At 28.8% G+C, this 18,956-nt stretch overlaps 2 long non-coding RNA genes across 6 annotated transcripts; both read left to right on the plus strand.

Moving 5' to 3' along the window:
- The first annotated feature begins 991 nt into the window (after positions 1-991).
- Positions 992-3,183, plus strand: LOC149877333 (uncharacterized). 4 transcript variants are annotated; one of them, XR_016447806.1, is made up of 4 exons: positions 992-1,133; positions 1,555-1,659; positions 1,792-2,370; positions 3,079-3,183. It is a non-coding gene; the product is annotated as an uncharacterized LOC149877333 (long non-coding RNA). The 4 variants fall into 4 exon arrangements; XR_016447808.1 differs by lacking the exon at positions 1,792-2,370; XR_016447805.1 differs by having other exon boundaries at positions 1,792-3,180.
- A 7,373-nt stretch (positions 3,184-10,556) lies between these two features.
- Positions 10,557-13,917, plus strand: LOC149877334 (uncharacterized). 2 transcript variants are annotated; one of them, XR_016447810.1, is made up of 3 exons: positions 10,557-10,665; positions 11,382-11,456; positions 13,156-13,917. It is a non-coding gene; the product is annotated as an uncharacterized LOC149877334 (long non-coding RNA). The 2 variants fall into 2 exon arrangements; XR_016447809.1 differs by lacking the exon at positions 10,557-10,665 and having other exon boundaries at positions 10,673-11,456.
- Positions 13,918-18,956: the final 5,039 nt, after the last annotated feature.

The raw sequence follows: 18,956 nt of genomic DNA on the forward strand, positions 1-18,956 counted from the left end.
TGTATTTGAAATGGACAAAAACCAACTTTCAGAAGAGGAAAAGGAGGATGAGAGGTATTATTTATTTGAATGAGGTGTTAAAACTACATATTGATGCTCGAAAAAAAAAAAAGCGCAGCAGTTGTAACAACGTTTTTCTAGGAAAAACCAACATCGACTATTTTTTAGGAATTTTCAACGGTCACGTTTGAAATTCGTGCGGGTGTTCAAAAGTCCCAGTTTTAAGCGTATCTTTGAAACAATGGATGTCATACATGCACTTGTTTTTTTTCCTGTTGTGTAATTCTTTAATGCAGACCAAGACTATCCGCCTCCGCCAGAGATTAATTAAGATGTTAAATGTGATCTAATAGGATATTTGATATTTTCAAAGTTTTCATAATTAACATTCAAATGCAATCGCGTTTGTAATTGAATTGAAAGTAACATTAGAATGTTGTAAAAGATGTTTGTTTTGCTAGTTTTACTAATCATAATATAATTCCTACAGAAATGCTTAACGTTCAACGTTTAATGTTCAACGTCGTTTCGTCATTAGTTCCTAGGCTTTGAATTAGTTACTAGGCTTTGGTAAAGCGCGTTCTTCAAATGCACGCGGCCATTGGAGAAAGATCTTTTGAGCGAGTTAAAACTTTTTTCCTTTTGGAATTTAATTATTAGTTTAGATATATTACATAAAGAATCACCTTAATCAATTATATATCATATTATAATTGAAGTAAGTATGTGAAATAGTTATATATACATTTTTATCAGATAAAGTAGAAAGGATTAAAATTTTTATTAGATAAAGTAGAAAGGATTTAAAGTAGAAAGGATTTTAATTTTTTAAATCGTTTAGATTTTGTTTTAGTTTTTCTTTTAGCAGTTTTATTTTTATTATTTTATTTTTTAGAAAGAAAATAGGGGTATGGATGTTATTTAAAGTTATACTAATGCTATTTCCATAAAAGGGTTATATTAATACTTTGAAATTTCTGTGATGCTATTAACTATTTTTGTTCTTTTTTGGAAAATTTAGAAAAATAAATTAAAATTTTGTGCCAACACTAACAACGCATGTCACATGTTATTGTATGTAAAGGTTAAATTTTGTTATGAGGATTACAGTTCTTATGAAGAAAAAAAAGAAGGTAAAGATTATTGTTTGTAAATATATATTTTGTATCTTTTTAAATTTTCTCGCATCATTTTTAAAATTTTTGTTTGCACACGTTTATTGTTTGCATATATGCTTTTTTGATATGTATGTGAATGTGGTAATAAGTGCTTTATAGTTGTTTTATCAATGTGTTTTTGTAATAATGTAAAGTGTTTTTTTACTGTTTGTGTATGTGTTAATATGTGTTACATAATTGTTTTAAAAATGTGTTTAAACATGTATATAAGGTATTAATTTATTTTAGTATTAGTATATATTTAACCTTATATACATATTTAAACACATTTATTGTGCTTATAGTTTGTACATATGTTTATATTATGTTCTTTCTGTGTTTTTAAAGTGCTGTGACTTGGTAAACATCTACCTGAAAATCAATTATTGTATTTTAGAGAAGGAGCAGAACATATGGCTTTAGATCGTGCAGCTCAGCGTGATATGCACCTAATGGCATGGTTTAAGTTAAATACTGAAAATGAAAGAGCATATTGCTATTCGTATGTAGACATTCCTTATCACTTTATATTTGATGATAAACATTGTAAATGGAAGGTTAGATAAAGGGGTGGTAATAAGGTGATAGTAAGAATGTATAAAGTTAATCCAACTGGAGAATAGTTTTTTCTTAGACTGTTACTTTTGCAAGCAAAAGGAGCAACATCTTGGGAGGATGTGCATACTGTTAATGGTATTGTCCTTGAAACGTTTTGTGTAGCATGTGATTTGAAAGGTCTGTTGCAAGATGACACTGAATGGCAGAATACTCTTTCTGAGGCGGTTTTAAGACATGCCAAAGAAAATTAGACAGTTGTTTTCAATTATTTTGACCTTTTGTGAACCTGAAAATCCTTTACATTTCTGGAATACATAGAAATTTTTTATGATGGAAGATTTCATTCACCACTCAGTCCCACTTCTAATAGCTGAACAAGCTACTCTTCATCAAATTGAAAAGATTATTAATCAAATGTGTTATATAAAACCATATTTGTTTATAGTTGCATATATGTTTAAATTATGTTGTTTCCATGTTTTCAAAGTGGTGTGATTTGGCATTATCTTGAGCAAGATTGATAACCTTGCCAGTCAAGCGATGTACTTATAGCAGAGTTGTGACTTGGCAGCATTAAGTGCCAGGCGATGTACTTATAGCAGAGTTGTGACTTGGCAGCATTTAGTGCCAGGCGGAGTTACTGCTTTGGAGCTAGGTTGTGTTGTGTAGCCTTTTTTAATTATTCTCAAAACACATAATAATGTCTGTTAATGTTTAGCGTAATGTGTATGAGAGTATGCAACCTTGATCTTTAAATCTAGGGTGTTTTCATGTCCTAAATTTAAAGTAATTGAATAACTAATATTGAACATAAAAACAAATATACTTTTATGTATTTATATCTTTAGTAAAAAGATAAATATAATTAACTTTAAATTGGTTTTCTAATTTTGCCTTTCATATTTTAATTTGGTTTGTTATCTTCACTGGATTTTAGGATCAAGGATGTAAATATTCTATTGTTATGTGTTATTGTTGTGATGTTTTGTGTTGGTATTCATTTTTAACAATAGACACCTTCATGTTGGTGACTATTGTAAAAAATGAATAATAGGTTGTTTCATTATTGGAACTTACTGCTTTTATTTATTTACTGAAAGCCAAGACAACATGGTAAAAATGCAATTTATATCTTAAATTGGTTTTTTTTTATATATACATATATAGTATTGTTAATCCTTTTGTACTTCGAAACAGATTTTATTGTTACATTTTCGATAAATGTTTATATTAACTGCCATGTCAAAATGGGTTACTATAAATAGGTACATCGATTTTCAGTTTTTATGCGGTGTTTTATTTTTGTTTTTTTTGTTGTTGTTGTAATTATAGTATCATAATTCCATTTTTTTTTTTTCTTTAGGATTTACGATTGACGCATTTATACGATTTATAAAAAGAAACCTGATTACCTTTTATTGTAAATTTTGGTCAGTTAAAATGATATAAATGTATGCAATTAGTTCAATTTTTTTAAAGTTTTCTCTATTTTAAGCCTAATAATTTGCTGTACGTAATTTGGTGGTTAATATTGTAGTTTAGCGCATTTTTCAAATATCGAGTTACTTAAATTTTATAAGGTTTTTAACTAATTAATTAGCTTAGTTTGCATTTGCAACACTTTTGAGGAAAGAAAAAATTCTTATATATGTTAAATTCTTATAAATGTTAAAAAGAAAAAATTCTTATACACGTAAATCATTGTTTTACATTTCGGTGTTCTGGTAAAAGGTCTTCATCAAAAACTTGACTACTCTTAATAAAAATACTCTCCTGACCACCATTAAGGTAAAACGGCAAAAGGGGGGAGGGAAGGTCCTTTATTAGTGTCAAAATATTGAAGAGAACTTAACGTTTTAAAGACAGTTTCCTTTTTTAAAGAAACATGTGTCAAGGGGATACCAAAAAGTTAATAATTTATGTATAATTAACGTTCGCTTTATATTAATCTTATAAATTAAAGTTCATGTTATAAAAAATATCACAAGAATTTAGCTTCACTTTTTCGTCAATTTAAAGCATTATGAAGTGTTATTATTTTGAGTCAGTAACTAAAAACGTATTGCGTTGAACTTGGTAATATCGAGGAAAATGGTTCTGCCTAACACTGATATGACCTATGTCAATGGTAAATTACTCAATATTAAATAATTGGTAAATTATTTTACCTCCGCATACTTTTTATTTTAACTTTACAGATGGTTTAATTTTTTAAATTTGAATACCGTTTTTCTAAAAGGGTATTAGTTATGGTTTCGCAACTTTAAATTGTGGAATACAGCCACTATAAATTAACAGACCGACCATAACCCGTTTTACGGGTTGCTTATATTCATTATTTCTGTATGGTTCTGACCTTCTATATATAAAGTTTTAGTATATTTTATATATAGAAGGTTTTTTGTGTGTGTGTGTGTGTGTGTGTGTGTGTGTGTGTGTGTGTTATATATATATATATATATATATATATATATATATATATATATATATATATATATATATATATGTATATATATATATATATATATATATATATATATATATATATATATATATATATATATATATATATATATATATATATATATATATATATATATATATATATATATATATATGTAATAAGCATTGTCGTTTTTAATCTGTGTGGGTACTTTTGAAAATTGTGTGTATATAGTTATGTAATAATAAAAATGTATTTTATAAGGAAAGTTAAATTCTAAAAAAATTAAAGAACTGACTAGAAGTAAATGTAGAAAACATTATTTATGGAATGATGCAGCTATGATGGTGTCATTGAAGCTGTAAAAAACTGGTTTTCACAATGGGTAAGCCTTTTGGTGTTCAAAGATGTTCTTTTCAGATTTGACTTTCTGGAAAAATAGGATTGGGAGCCTGAGCATCCACCCTTCTAAATGATGAAAAAGAAAAGAAAAAAAAGTTGATTTTGCATCCAATCATGCAGCATTAGAAATAGGATTTGGCCAACCTCAATTTCTAAGATATGCCAAAAAACTTTGCTGCAAAGCATTAAAAAATCATTCATAAATGAAACACTTTCTGAAGAATGGTGGTGGGGTATGTTCAAAAGGCACTAAGGCTTAACTTTACTTTAACTAGAAGGTACAGCTACTGTTAGACATTAGTGTATGAATACTTTTAAATTTTCAACCTACTTTTCTATTCTTAAAAATGTTTTAATGGAAAATAAATTAATAAAGTACAGAACATATAGAATATGGATGAGAGTGGAATGGAGTTTGATTATCACCCTGGGAAAATAAGTGCTAAAGGAGTAAAGTATCTATATAGTTCTACATAAGGTAATCATGAAACAATTACTTGATGCACAACTATGCAAATACTTAATTGGCTTGTGCAATTGGTAACTCTCTTCCACCAAATTTTATCTTTAAAAGAAAAAAAAAGGTCACTCTACAGCTTTTAAATTGAAATGCATCAGAAGAAAGCACATGAAGTGTTTAGCAGTAATTAAACTTAGCAGGGAGTCTTCCAAAATTGGTTCTGATTGACTTCAGTTACTTATTTTAGATGGCCATGACTTATACAACTTTTGTGACAAACCATCGCATAAAATGTTGATGATTTGACTAACAATATTTATTAGCAATGAAGTTTTTTTACAACAGTTTACATCTGTGTAATTCATCAAAGCGTTGTGCTGAGCCTCAAACCAATTTTGATCTTCACTTTGTGCAATTAGAATGATTGAAATATTCATTTTGAAAAAAATTAAACAAAGCTATTAAAACTGCATGAAGATATGTAGAACTAATTACCAAGATTAGATATGTAAAACCAAGAGAGTTTGAGAAGTTTGATAAAATATTTTTTTTATATTTGCTTGTTTATATTATATTTCATCTTCAAATAAAAGTTTCAACTTTATATTATAAATTTTGATGATTAATATCAAAGATAAAATTATAATTTTAAAAAATGAATGTTTGATGATTGACTTTTAAACGCAATAATGTAAATGGATTTCAAGATTTTCAAAACTGAATTTGTAGTATGAATTAATAATGATACAAAACAATAAATTTATTAAACAAAAAATGATCTTAAATTAGTAGAATCTTAGGAATATTTTGACCTTCAAAATCAATTTACAATTTTAAACAGATTCTTGAACTATTCTTTAAATATTCTAAAAATTTATTATAAATTATACTTTTTAACAAGGTAGTTAGAAAAAGGAACAAAAATTTTTACAATATTACAGGAATTAACAGTTTTAATTAACAATTTAAATTACAGTAATTATAATTGTAATATTTAAATAAGTAATAATTAAAGTTTAAACTATTTTAAAAGAACGCAGCTATTTTAAACTAAGTATTTTAAAATTAAATATAAAAGTAAATTTATAGTTGTAAAGTAAAAAATAAGTTAAGTAATAAATAATTAAAAGTTAATATTTTAAAATAACCGTAATTATAATATATACATATATAATGTATGTATGTATGTATGTATGTATGTATGTATATATGCATGTATGTATGTATGTATGTATGTATGTATGTATGTATGTATGCATGTATGCATGCATGCATGTATGCATGTATGTATGTATACATGTATGCATGTATGTATGTATAATGTGTGTATGTATATACATATTGATACTTGAAAGTCAAAAGGTCCTAAGTGACATTTTTACAATATTTCAGGAGAGCTAAAAAACTGCATATCTCTATTCAAAAATTATTTCATTTCAATTATAAAAAAGATACCATTTTTCCCAAAAAAATCATTTTTGCCTTTCAAGTATCGATATGTACGTACATACATACCTATGCACACGCACAAATTCTGGGTGATTGTACGTATTTATGTACGTTATAACTATAATTTTTAATGTTTATCTTTATACTTTATATTTTTTCGTGCATTATAATTTTACTTTTTGACTTATTAGTCAATTTTTCTGTTGTAATTCTTTTGTTTTTAGACAAATGATAGCAACGGAAAGAATTGCTTTTCGTAAATTTTTTTATAGACTTGTTTACAGATATGTAAACTTGGCAAAAAAATTTTCATTTTACAGTTTTATAACCCATTTATAAATTTACATTATGAAAAATTTAATTATAATATAATTATCATAAACTTCCTAGCACTAGTTTATTTTAATGATAATGTAATTATCATAAACTTCCTAGCACTAATTTATGATTGTTATATGAGTTATATAATAACTTATGTATACATTATAAGCTTCCTAACTATGCTCAAATGTTGGCCAACCGTGGTTATTTAGCGTTATCTTTAGTATCTAATATATCTTTAGTTTTACGTTTATTTTATTATTGACCCAGAATTATTTTACTATCAACCTAATGTTATGTATCGTTTACCCAGCGTAATAGAAAACACTGCAAACAATAGTTTATTGTGCTTCGTTCAAAAATATCATTTTCTAAAAGCGATTGCATATAGACATCCACTAGGCACTCACGAACATAAATTATTATGACAAAGTCTATGGGTCTACATTTGAAAACATAAAACGCAGGGAAAGCAGAACAAGCAGGTTTAAATAAAAAAAACCTATAATAAAAATTTCAGCTAATAATTTATCTATGAGTTTAAACGAATACGATACATAATCTTAATAAGAATAAAAATCAAGCGCAAACATTGAGATAACGTAATGTAGATATATGAAACAAAATTAAATGACATCATTAAATAACAACATAAACTCTTTTTTAGCTGTTGGTGGGTCCAAACTTAGGAACTGTTGATCTTTGACGTAATATCCCAACACTTTTGGGCTGACCTGCTTTTTTTTACTTGTTCGGCCAAATAATAGCTTTTATTACTTGTTCGGCCAAATGATAGCTTTGTAATAAACTTTTTACTTCTTCTTTCTTGTTTTTGAATTTCAAGATTTCTTTTCTCAAAGCCTTTTTTTTTCTTTTTCTTTTTTTTTTTTTTGATGAAGAACATAAGTATTCCATATGCAGATATCAACCAAGTGACAGAAAATATTGGTTTAACAATCGTGTTGGTTTAGCGATCAGCAACACCCATAGTTTCATTGTAGTCAATTACAAGTTTTGGTTTTTTTTGTCGGTAATTATCAATTTGTTGGCAAAAAAACGGGCAAAACACAAAATGAATAAATATAACTTCACAAGCAGCTCATCAAAAATCGAATACACCATAACCTTCATCCTCCAGTCACTGATCGTCATCACTTTATTTATCACCACTATTATTAGTCTGTTCCATTCTCTCTAGCAATAAACGCCACCGTTTCTTACCGCTGCTAGTAGCATCCCTTTCAGCTTCCCTGTCATTGGCATGTTTTAGCCCTGTCATCGGCATATTTCAGACTTAGTTTGATCACGTTTTCGATGTCCTCGTCACAGAAAAAAATTGGCTAATAGTATTTTAAAAATAGTTTCTTTAAGAAAAAAAGGTTGTTAAAAAAAAATTATTACCAATTGTTTTGTAACAATTTAAAGTACTACCATGGATAAAAGAAAAAGGGTTATTTTATTATACTATGATCCTCTTTCTCAGGAGCCCCGACTTGTTACAAGTAGCCCCTGTTGACGGAGTATTATCTTTTAATATTAAATGTTTTGAAAAAATTGTTTAAAGATTTGTTGTGGAATAATCAAACAAGAACAAAGACTTAAAAAAAAATCTGAAAATGATCATGATCACGATGATATATTAGTTAAACACCGCTCACCTAAATTGAGCCTCAGTGATATCACGAACATAAGCAACGCTAACATAAGTTTAGAGCTTTATTCTCTGATATTGAGAAAGACAGCCCTTAGTACATAAAAGGAGCTTGAGTCTGAAAACAGTATTGATGTTCTAAAAAGTAAGCCAGCAGACTGACTTTGCAAGTAGTTCGCTAAATATTTTAAAAAAATACGGTTAAATTTTGTCAAAAGATTAGTCGCACACTGTCAAGTGATTCCCATCCCGTTATATTCAATTTAAACAAATGTGGAAAAGTTTAGTATCACTTTAGTTTAAAAAAAGATGATTCTGCAACTTTTAAAAGAAAATCCAGCATTACTTAATAGCCGCAATCTTACTATACTTAAGGTTAACATTGATGGGTTACCATTATAAAAATCATCAGCTGATAGTTTCTGACTTGTTTTTGTTAAGCTAGGGATTCTCGAAACGTTTCGGGAAAAATCAATCGAGAAAATTGTTACGTTACGATACGAGAGGTTTCCATCAGTTACGAGAGCGATTTTGAAAAATCACCTAAATTCTCGTAACATTTCGGTTACGTTACGGGAAATTCCCGGTTGTTACAAGAATCATTACGAGAATGGTTTCGAGTTTCCCGAAGCTCATTTTTCCCAAATTTTCATTGTCTCATTACGAGAATCATTTGTGTTTCGGGATATTTCGGGATATTTCGAGTTATTTCGAGTTCCCGAAATGATTTGCAAAAAGTTTGATTAACCAGTTAATCCGTTGAAGTACGCATTTTTAGGACAATTGACGAGCGCGACAGCTGAATTTTTTTTTCTTTTTTTAAAAAACACAATTAAAGGTTGAAAATATCAATTTAAAGTCTTTTATTATATTATTTATCAAGACTAGGGTTAGGACTATTGTAGTTGTAATTGTAAAAATTAAATACAGTTACACATTACAATACAATAATATTGTATTGTAATATTACAGAAGCAATAACAAAATTTTACTTTGGTATTGTATTGCTGTGATGAAAAACAATTACAATAAGTATTGTATTGTTTTTTTTTTCTAACAATACAATAAAATTCGAGAACTATTGCATTGTTTTGTTTTAATGAAATAAAATTACAATAACTATTGTATTGTTTTGATGAAAACAATTACAATGACTATTGTAGTGTATTACTTGACATTAAAGTAGAAAAGCTAACGTATTTTAACGTATTTATATTAATCTCTGACGAATGTACTATTATTTTTGCTATTTTTTATTTACGGGTTTGCAATATATTGCAAACTTTATTTTTTACATATTTAGATTTCGCATCATCTATCTTGTTATGTATTTCTAAGTTCTAAATGGCCGCAAAATATTGCCTGTCTGATGATAGCCTTACTATTACGAAAAATAACATTCATAAATTATTTTATTCAGCCCTTTTGTTTTTTCCTCTTGATTTTAATGCTGCAAAGGAACTTAAAATATATATGAAAATTAACTTTAGTAACACAAACAGTTAAACATAATAATTCTTCTAAAATAAGGGCCTGTTTATATGGAAAGGGGGCTGGCTCATTTCCCGAGCCAGCTCGTTTGCCGAGATATCGACGTCATCAATAAACTGTTTAAATAGTCGAGCGGTCTGAGGCATGCGTTCCGTTATTAGAAAGTCGTGAGTTCGATCCCGAACAATCTATGACGTTTCGCGATTTCACTATTTCTTTAACTTCATCACTTCTTCAAATACGTCACATTGCAAAAGCAAACCATTCTCAAAGCAAATTATGACCATTGAAGCATTTTTTATTAATATTTTTTTCATTTTCTCGATATCTATCGAAATGTATCGAAATGTATCGAAATGTTTCGGGAAAAAATGGTTTCAAGATAGATTATAATTTTCCCCGAAAATCAATCGGTACTCTCGTAACTTCCGGGACCCGATCGAAATAAATTTCCCGAAAGTTTAAAAACCTAACTCTCGTAACTTAAAATCATTTCGAGAAGAGTTCCGTTACGAGTCTCGTTTCGTAACGTATCGAAACCAAAATAGTTTCGAGAATTCCATGCTTAGTTTTTGTGCTGTATTAAAAATTATGGGTTTTTTCTTTTTTTGTCTCCATAGCAGCATTTTGTCTCCATAGCAGCATTTATTTGTGATGAGCCAGCTTGGTCTTATTTTAAATGTTCAGAACGCCCTACTAGATTTTAGACTTAGGAAAGAGGTCAAGTAAAAAGGTAAACGTATAGACAATTCTTATATTTATAATATATATAAGACAAATTTATTAGGATATTCATCAGAGATGTAACACCCTTAGTTGAGCTGCCATTCCGTTGTTTCACAAGCTGTGTTTTAGACTACATGTTCACTACTCTGTTAGCTTTGGTAGGCTAAAAAAATGCTAAAGTTATGGAAAGAAAGTTCTGCATGCTGCAAAATTTCTAAAATCAGCTGAATCAGATATCTGAATTATTAATCAATATGAGACGCTATATGACACCAGAAATTTTACCAAAATCATTTGCAGAAGTTGATAGATGAAAAGCCATCAAACTAAGAATTCTTTCTATACACTGGTGACACTAAATCATGAAACCTGTAACAATTATATGCAAATACACATGCAGTTGCACAATTTTTAAACATTATTATGTCAATAAGATGTTTAATAAGTATAAAGTATCAGGGTATTTAGTATTAATAAAAACTATATGAAATTTTCAAATGAAAAAGAAGACAATTTAAAATCCATTGAAAGTGTCTAGCATTATTTCTAAGGCATAGCATATTGTGAACACAGAAAAGTTGTCCATATAACTCACTTAACTTCCTAACCAACTTCTGTAAACAAGGCACTCTCTTTTCTATATTACCAGTTAAATATATAATCATTAAGATAAATAGTACACAAACATGGTGGCAAATATTTTGATCAATTTTATCTTTTAAGACAACTGCCATGATGCTGATCCAATGGTGTTTGTAATGGTGAAGTGGTATGGGTATTGAGTTCAGGAAGTTTATGGTATGTTATTGTGTTTTTTATTGTACAAATTGCTAATATTTTAGCTATAAATTGTTCTTTAATGATTAACAAATTATAATTTCTAGATTAATGAATAACTGGGTTATGAGCCAGTTATGTGTCGAAAGAAACACAAAGAATAAAATCACTTTCCAAGAAATAGTCTTTCTTGTTCTCTTAGATATAACAATGTTTTTGTTTGCAAATAATAAACAAGCTTGTTAACACTTTAATTTGCAAAGTAACTAATACGTGTGGGTGATTCCATGTGAAAACATCCAATTTTTTTTGAAAATGCAACCTTAAGTCCCAGATTTTGTTGATTTTTAAATCACTTAAAGATTTTAGTAAATTATGAACATCCTGAAAATTTTATCTTTTAATTTCACTAGGTTCCTAAGATATAGCTATTTTAAGTTTGCCTCCAACCAACAAAAAATCTGCCATTTTTAAAAATGGTTTTGGGCCTAGTTTCTGTTATATAAATGTTGGAAAGCTGAAAATTTGTACTTTTACATATTTTGGGCCAACGAATCCAATGAAACAACTTAAAATATTTAAAAACGAACATAACAACTAAAATTTCAATGTTTAACACACTTTTACTGGGGCAAGTCCAACTACAAAAATGCCAATGTAGCTTGATTTTTTTTTTTTGTTTTTTTGTTTTTTTTTGTTTTTTTTAGAATTTGTCTAAATAGTTAAGTTATAGTTATTATAAAGAATTGGAGAGTGGTCTTTTCTGAAACAGAAATAAAAACATGGTCATATCTACTTAAATTTAGTGCTTAAAAACAGGTATTTTGATAAATTAAATGAGAAAAAAAGGGTGTAATTTGACATTTTGTAACTGAAACTGTTTTGGCAACATCAGACTGTTCTTTTAGTTGTTGTTGACTAGCTGTTTCTGTTTTCTTTGTAATTTTATAGAATCTGATCGTAAAAAAAGTATAGTTTCAAAGGAAGAGATTATGAAAATACAGATGTATATCACAAAATTAGTTGTTGTTTTTTTTTCAGTTCAAGAAACAAAAGTAATATACAAAATTCAAAAAAATTAAAATTTATTAGTTACAGTGTTATGATCATTCACATCATGTTATATGTTTGCTCTGATTTTGCTGTTGGGACTTTGATTACTGCAATTAAACTTGACAATGGTACCCAGCAGATATCATCTCTCTGTGGCCAAATGAAGTTTTGAGAAGGACCGTGAGGGTGCATAAACTTAATTTGAATATCACATGTAGTAATATCTATCTCTGTAACCATGCCTACCCACCAAAAGGAATTTACTTGCATGCAACAAAATTATTTAGATTTAGTACTATTACAACACCAGACATTACTGCTTTTGATAGTATAAATCTATCAACGCATTGATGTTCACTTGTTCTTTTAAAATTAATTTCAAGTTCTGAAAATTCAGTAAAATCTGAGACTTAGGGTTGCATGCCCTAGAGGTTTTCAAACGGAATCTCCCGTGTAAGTTTAATGTTAGGCTGTTTAAAAAAGAAAAAATTTTCTTTTTAATATTAATATATCATGATATATATTGTATAATATTAATATAATGTATATTTTTTAATGCTATACATGTTTTTTAGATATGTATTTCAGTAAGTATATGTGTGTGTGTGTGTGTGTGTGTATATATATATATATATATATATATATATATATATATATATGTTTTCAGTTGCTATTCAAAGCACTTTTAAAGAGACCAACAAAATCAAATGAGAATTGCATATTCTTCAAACAGTTTGCTATATTATGTTCTGTATCCAATGTCGATAGAAGATTGATTCCTCATATAACAGTTTGCAGATATAACAAGTTGTGTATTTGGAATCACTGACGTTGTTACAGTAAAATGTTCCCACAAATAGCTTCTATTCCGATTATTTTCCGCACTGTAAAAATTTTTGTTGAAATTACTCTATTTGGTTGTTCACAAGATATGGCTTCGCTTGAAGAATGATTTAAGAATAATAACTTGAATCAGTTATACAAAGTGGTTTCAAAATTACTACTGTTATCTTAATTAAAAATTGATTCTGTCACCCAAATGATTAAAACACCAAAACTGATAGAAAATTGATCCTACACTAAGTCAAAAACAAGTCATCTGGACTTAAAAAGAAATCTCCTAATAAAGATTACCATTCATTACGAAATAGTACCGAAACTGGAGCCAAAACTTTTCGTTCACTGAGTCATTTCGTGCATCGCGTACCTGTCATTGCCACTGTTAAATGATCAAGCAACGAATAACCTCATAACATTATTTGCAATGTATTAAATACTCGTCGTTTATTTGCATGGATTTTGAAATATGCTGAATAAATTGTTTTGTATTGTGTTGACCATCGCAATATGGTAAAAGGCTTAAAATTTCTAGTTATTTTTCATATGATATTTCTGTTTATTTTAGTATTAAGTTAATTCTGCAATTAAATGCTGTTATTGTTTAAACGCTGCTCCGCATACACAATGCTTTTAAAATGCTCGTTGTAAATTGCTCCATACTTTCTTGCGAGCTGAGTTTTTTCTACTCTAGTCATTTCAGTTAAAACTGTAATTGATTCATCCGAATTTTTAGTTTTGTAAACATGCATATGAATTTGATCCTCACGCGAAAAGAAGGCTTCCGTCGGTAGGAAATCGAAAATTGAATGTCGGGATTTCAATTTTAAAATACAAAACATTTAATTTTCAACTATTCGAAAGCCTTGTTTAAACACTCTGCATTTCACTATATTTATTTTTGATTGCAAAAACATGAAGTGTGATATCCATGATTTGAAAGAAAAACGTTTCTCAGCTACGGTTTTTATCGGCGACTACAAGAAATAAAAAAATTAGTCACTAAACTTTTGATGTGCTTAGTGTCATGGTAAAATATTTTGTATTTAAAGTTTAATTTTAGAAAATCGTAAATAATTAGCTTTGTTTCTAAACTATGACAGTTAAAAGCACTATTTAAAACAGTTTTTCTATTAGAAAACTTCACAATTAACGTAAAATGCACTCCCAGTGGAATGATTTTTAAATTTAATTTGAAAATCAAAATCATTCTTTCGAGCTAGAAATCGAATTTCTTAATGAAATATTTAAAAGAGGAAGAAAAAAAATACTTTGTTTCAGAAAATTATGCAGAGGGGGTCTTTGGGGGACACATCAGGAGATATGCAGTGAAAAGGCGAAATAAAAATTTTTTTATGGCTCTAGAGGATGCCACTATTTTTTAAAATTTTTGTCGAAATTGACTGATTTTGGAATAAAAATTCTGGTCGGTACAAATTGCGTTGGAAGACCCCAAGTGTCCCCTGCACGCTGCCGAGAAATTTTCTGGTTCATGCTCCCATGAAGAAATGACAGCAATTTTGGTATTCCAATTTCTAAACTTATCTACTAATTCGTAATTACTTCTAAGAAACTGCATGGCAACCAAATTTTCCATTTCTGAGATAACTTTAATCCCAGAGTTCAAAACAGATAAAAAGATTGTCTATACCCAAAAAAAGGACTTTTCTTTTTAAATTCTAACGTTTTATTAATCCTAATAGTTTCATAGTACATATTAATGATGCATCGTTTTAAAGTACATAATTTCATTTTAACTACTTCATTCAAAACTGTTGTCATTTTGAAATTATTCGTTGATGACTACAAGATCCTCCATTACTTCCATTTCAATATTTACGGAAGCTTGAGGGTAGCAGCTGGGACATTATCTTCTGATTCACAAGCTACTAAAAACCCTTTAACAGTCATAGGCATTTCTAAAGAATTTTTTTTTTTTTTTTTTATGATTCAATAATTGCTGTCAGTTCTCTCGTTTCAATCGTGATCAATATATTTTTAAATCTAACAGTTTTTTGAGTCGGAAAATGCAGTTCGGCAAGCCTAAATGTTTTTGAACCTTACATATTTTAAGCTGCAGCTGTAATAAAATGTGCAAAAGACATTCAAAAAATCTCATCAACGCATGAAAAGGTGAAATTCCGAAACGGAGGCTTTTTTTTTTTGATTTTTAACCTTTTACAAACTGTCTCTTGTCACTCATATCGTTGGGAGAGGCACCACAGATTGGGTAGTACGTTGCATTTAAGACCTGTCATGTAAACCAAAACTCAATGATTGACATAATAAAGTCAAAGTTAACTAAACAAATATACCGTTAAGGAGATCAATTTTAATTGGTACAAATTTTGCCATTTCTTTTTCTACGTCTACTTTTGTTCTAAGAACAACTTTTTCACATTCTTTAGAAAACTACACAATAATTGATCTGCAAAATCTCACACTTTGAGCCATAAGTTTGTCCAGAAAATATTGCTGCTCTTATCGCATGCTGCTAATTGGTGTTGTTGTTGTTGCCAATAAATCGGAATCATGCTTACCACTATTTGAAAACTTCTGATTGTAATGTGATTGGCTGGAATATCCATCTAATTCCTAAGTGCTAAACTTCACTAAATATTTTAGCATCCAAATGTTCCACAATTTCAGCACTTTTCATCCCAAAAATACTTTTTTTAATGTGCTCCATCAAGCCTTTCAACTTTAATTTAACTTTTGTTTCACTAACTTTGATGTCTTCTTTGGGTAGTATACAACCACCCATCGCTTTTGGAGCGGTTGACCAACTTAGAAAACAATGAAGATCCACTTGCTGAAATGCTTCATACTGGTCTCAGTAGACATTCGTTCTAACAATAATTTCTAAAGTTTCTTTTGCTGGCTTCTGTGTTGTTCTTCTGTGTAGTGTTTTTTTACAGTTTGTAGAAAAATTCTTTTGAATTATTGATAACCTGTGCTAAAAATTTTACCAACCCAAAATCTCTTTATTTAAAAGCTTTTTTGCGCGCGCAACAAAGATTTTTTTATTGATTCATATTTAAGATCACTATCGTCTTCGTTTTTTGTAACATTCCATCGCTTGCTGTTATTATGTAAGTCTTGAAAACCTGCACAGGTTTTTTTTAACATCATCAGAGGTACTGGTTGCATTATAAGAATTGATATAATGATAATTTATAAAAAAAAACAGATAGTAAGTTTTCAGGTACTTTGGAATTTTTTATGACTTGAAAGATAGCTTCATAAACAGAAAGGTAACATTGATATAGTTTTATAAAATTAAATATGGCGGAAAAAGGCGGACGAAGGCGGATGAGATTGCTTGAGATTTTGATTAGAGACGCATTAGAAAGAATATCTGCAAAAAATGGGCGATATAATATTCGATAACTTTTTAAAACTCTATTAAAATTGAAGTTTTGAACTTTCAGTAAAATTTCAAAAATTGCCATACCCATATACATTTAGCTAGTGTCATTATCACTGTCACAATTTTTCTTCTGACTATAATGTATCACAATTGAATAAAAGTTGAAAAGCCGATGGCTTTGAAGTTGATTAGCTATTTATTTAGCTTTGCTAATTTCTTTAATCTTATACCTGAGTATATTTTGTATCTTTAAATTTTATTTTTCAATATTTTGCAGTTTCACTGTACGCAGTTTGCAGCAATTTTGTTATAACGGAATATTTCATTTAGAGCAATTTTAAGTTTTCTATGATGATTTTTGAAAAGTAAGGTTAAAGTCCTTTCCAACAATATATACTTTTGGGAAAAATAATTATATTGTATCTTAAAATGCTACCTTAAAAACTGATCTTTTGTAAATACCCCGACATACGAATTTGATCAAAAGCTTCGGCGTTGACGCTTCATATCTTTATAACGATGTGTTCAAGAAACTTTATATTTTGGTTTTTTTCTGTTTTAATGCGTTCTTAATCAAATTAAAATTTCAAATTCAAATTTATAAGACATGACTTTACTGATTTTTATCCACGTAATTTCCCACCGTGCAATAAAAAAAGCGGTTTTAAACCTTCTCGACCAACATTTTCCGTCAGACCACAACCTCCACAAAATATTTAATAAAAACTCCATCAAAGTAGGTTACAGTTGCATGCCAACCATGAAGGACATTATAAATTCACACAAATATCACATTTTACAAAAAAAAAAAAATCCAATCTCAGAGAAAAAACTTGTGACTGCATAGATAAAACAAAGTGTCCTTTGCATCAGCAATACCTTACAAGTAACATAATTTACCAAGCCATTGTCACCTTCAACAGCTCAAAAATAAAAGAAAAACTACTTAAGGTATCAACGAAACATCCTTTAAATTAAGAAACGTCAACCACTTAAAATCTTTTAATAGAAACGTCATCTTAAAATCTCTTAAATCATCGTCAACTTTTTTAAATCATCGTCAACTTAAACTCTTTTAAACGTAAACTTCAAATCTTTTAAACGTTAACATAAAATCTTTTAATAGAAAAGTATAAGAGCAAAACCGAGATTTTAAAAAAGGTATGGAAGATAAAAGAGGCAAACCTTACACCTATTTTTACATGGTGTAAAATAAAACTGTAAAGTGCTGTAAATCCAACAATCTTACCGCCAAAAGTTGCATGCTATGCCTGTACGAAAAGTACGTAGTCATAATTTACGAATAAACCTACTGAATAAAAAGAATAAAATGGTTTTTAAATGCAAACACTAATACAAATTTCTCCTTTCACAATTAGACACTGGTGATTGGGTCTAAACTATCTTTCTTTCTTTTCAGACTTTTAAAAGAGATAAAATACAGATCAAATAATTAATATGATGTATTCACATATAAATGCACATATACATAATAAATAATATAATGTATTCGCATATAAATGCACATATACATAATAATTATTATAATGTATTCACATATAAATGCACATATACATAATAAATAATATAATGTATTCGCATATAAATGCACATATACATAATAATTATTATAATGTATTCACATATAAATGCACATATACATAATAATTAATATAATGTATTCACATATAAATGCACATATACATAAATAAAAAATTATATAATCTACATAAAGAAAAAAGTTATTAAGGTAAAGAATGAAGCTTAGGGTAAGCTGCTTCTATCCAAGTAGTTTTCAGGATCTTGAAAAGATGGTTGACAACTCCTAAGAGGAGATGCAATTCCATCGGTGGGAAGATTTCCTAAAATCAGAAAATTATCAGGCTCACTGATGATTGGCTTTCGAATGTTATTGCCGAACAGCTTTGCATTAGCAACAACCCCGCCAGATTACTGAAAAGACTCAAGACTAGATTTAATTGAGCCCAATATTTGCAAGTTTCCAGATTTGGCAAGACACTTGGATTTTACGCCTCACCAGGTTCAAGGGTGCACATTTAATTGGGTTTGAAGACCACAAATTATATTTACAACTTTTATATCATTAGCCAAAATTAGTTCAAGTTCATTTGCATTATTTAGTGATCAGATTTGTTCATTATTGGAATGAGTTTCTGTCAGTCCTTTGAGTGAGAGGCTGTTTTTGCTGTGGTGAGCTGGTTTCATCCCTTAACGCAGTATCGATAATGCATAGACAAAAC

This window comes from Hydra viridissima, unplaced genomic scaffold (assembly GCF_058129835.1).
Source record: "Hydra viridissima isolate aposymbiotic clone 2 unplaced genomic scaffold, HvirCarnegie_v1 scaffold_16, whole genome shotgun sequence".
NCBI classification, from domain to species: Eukaryota; Metazoa; Cnidaria; class Hydrozoa; order Anthoathecata; family Hydridae; genus Hydra; species Hydra viridissima.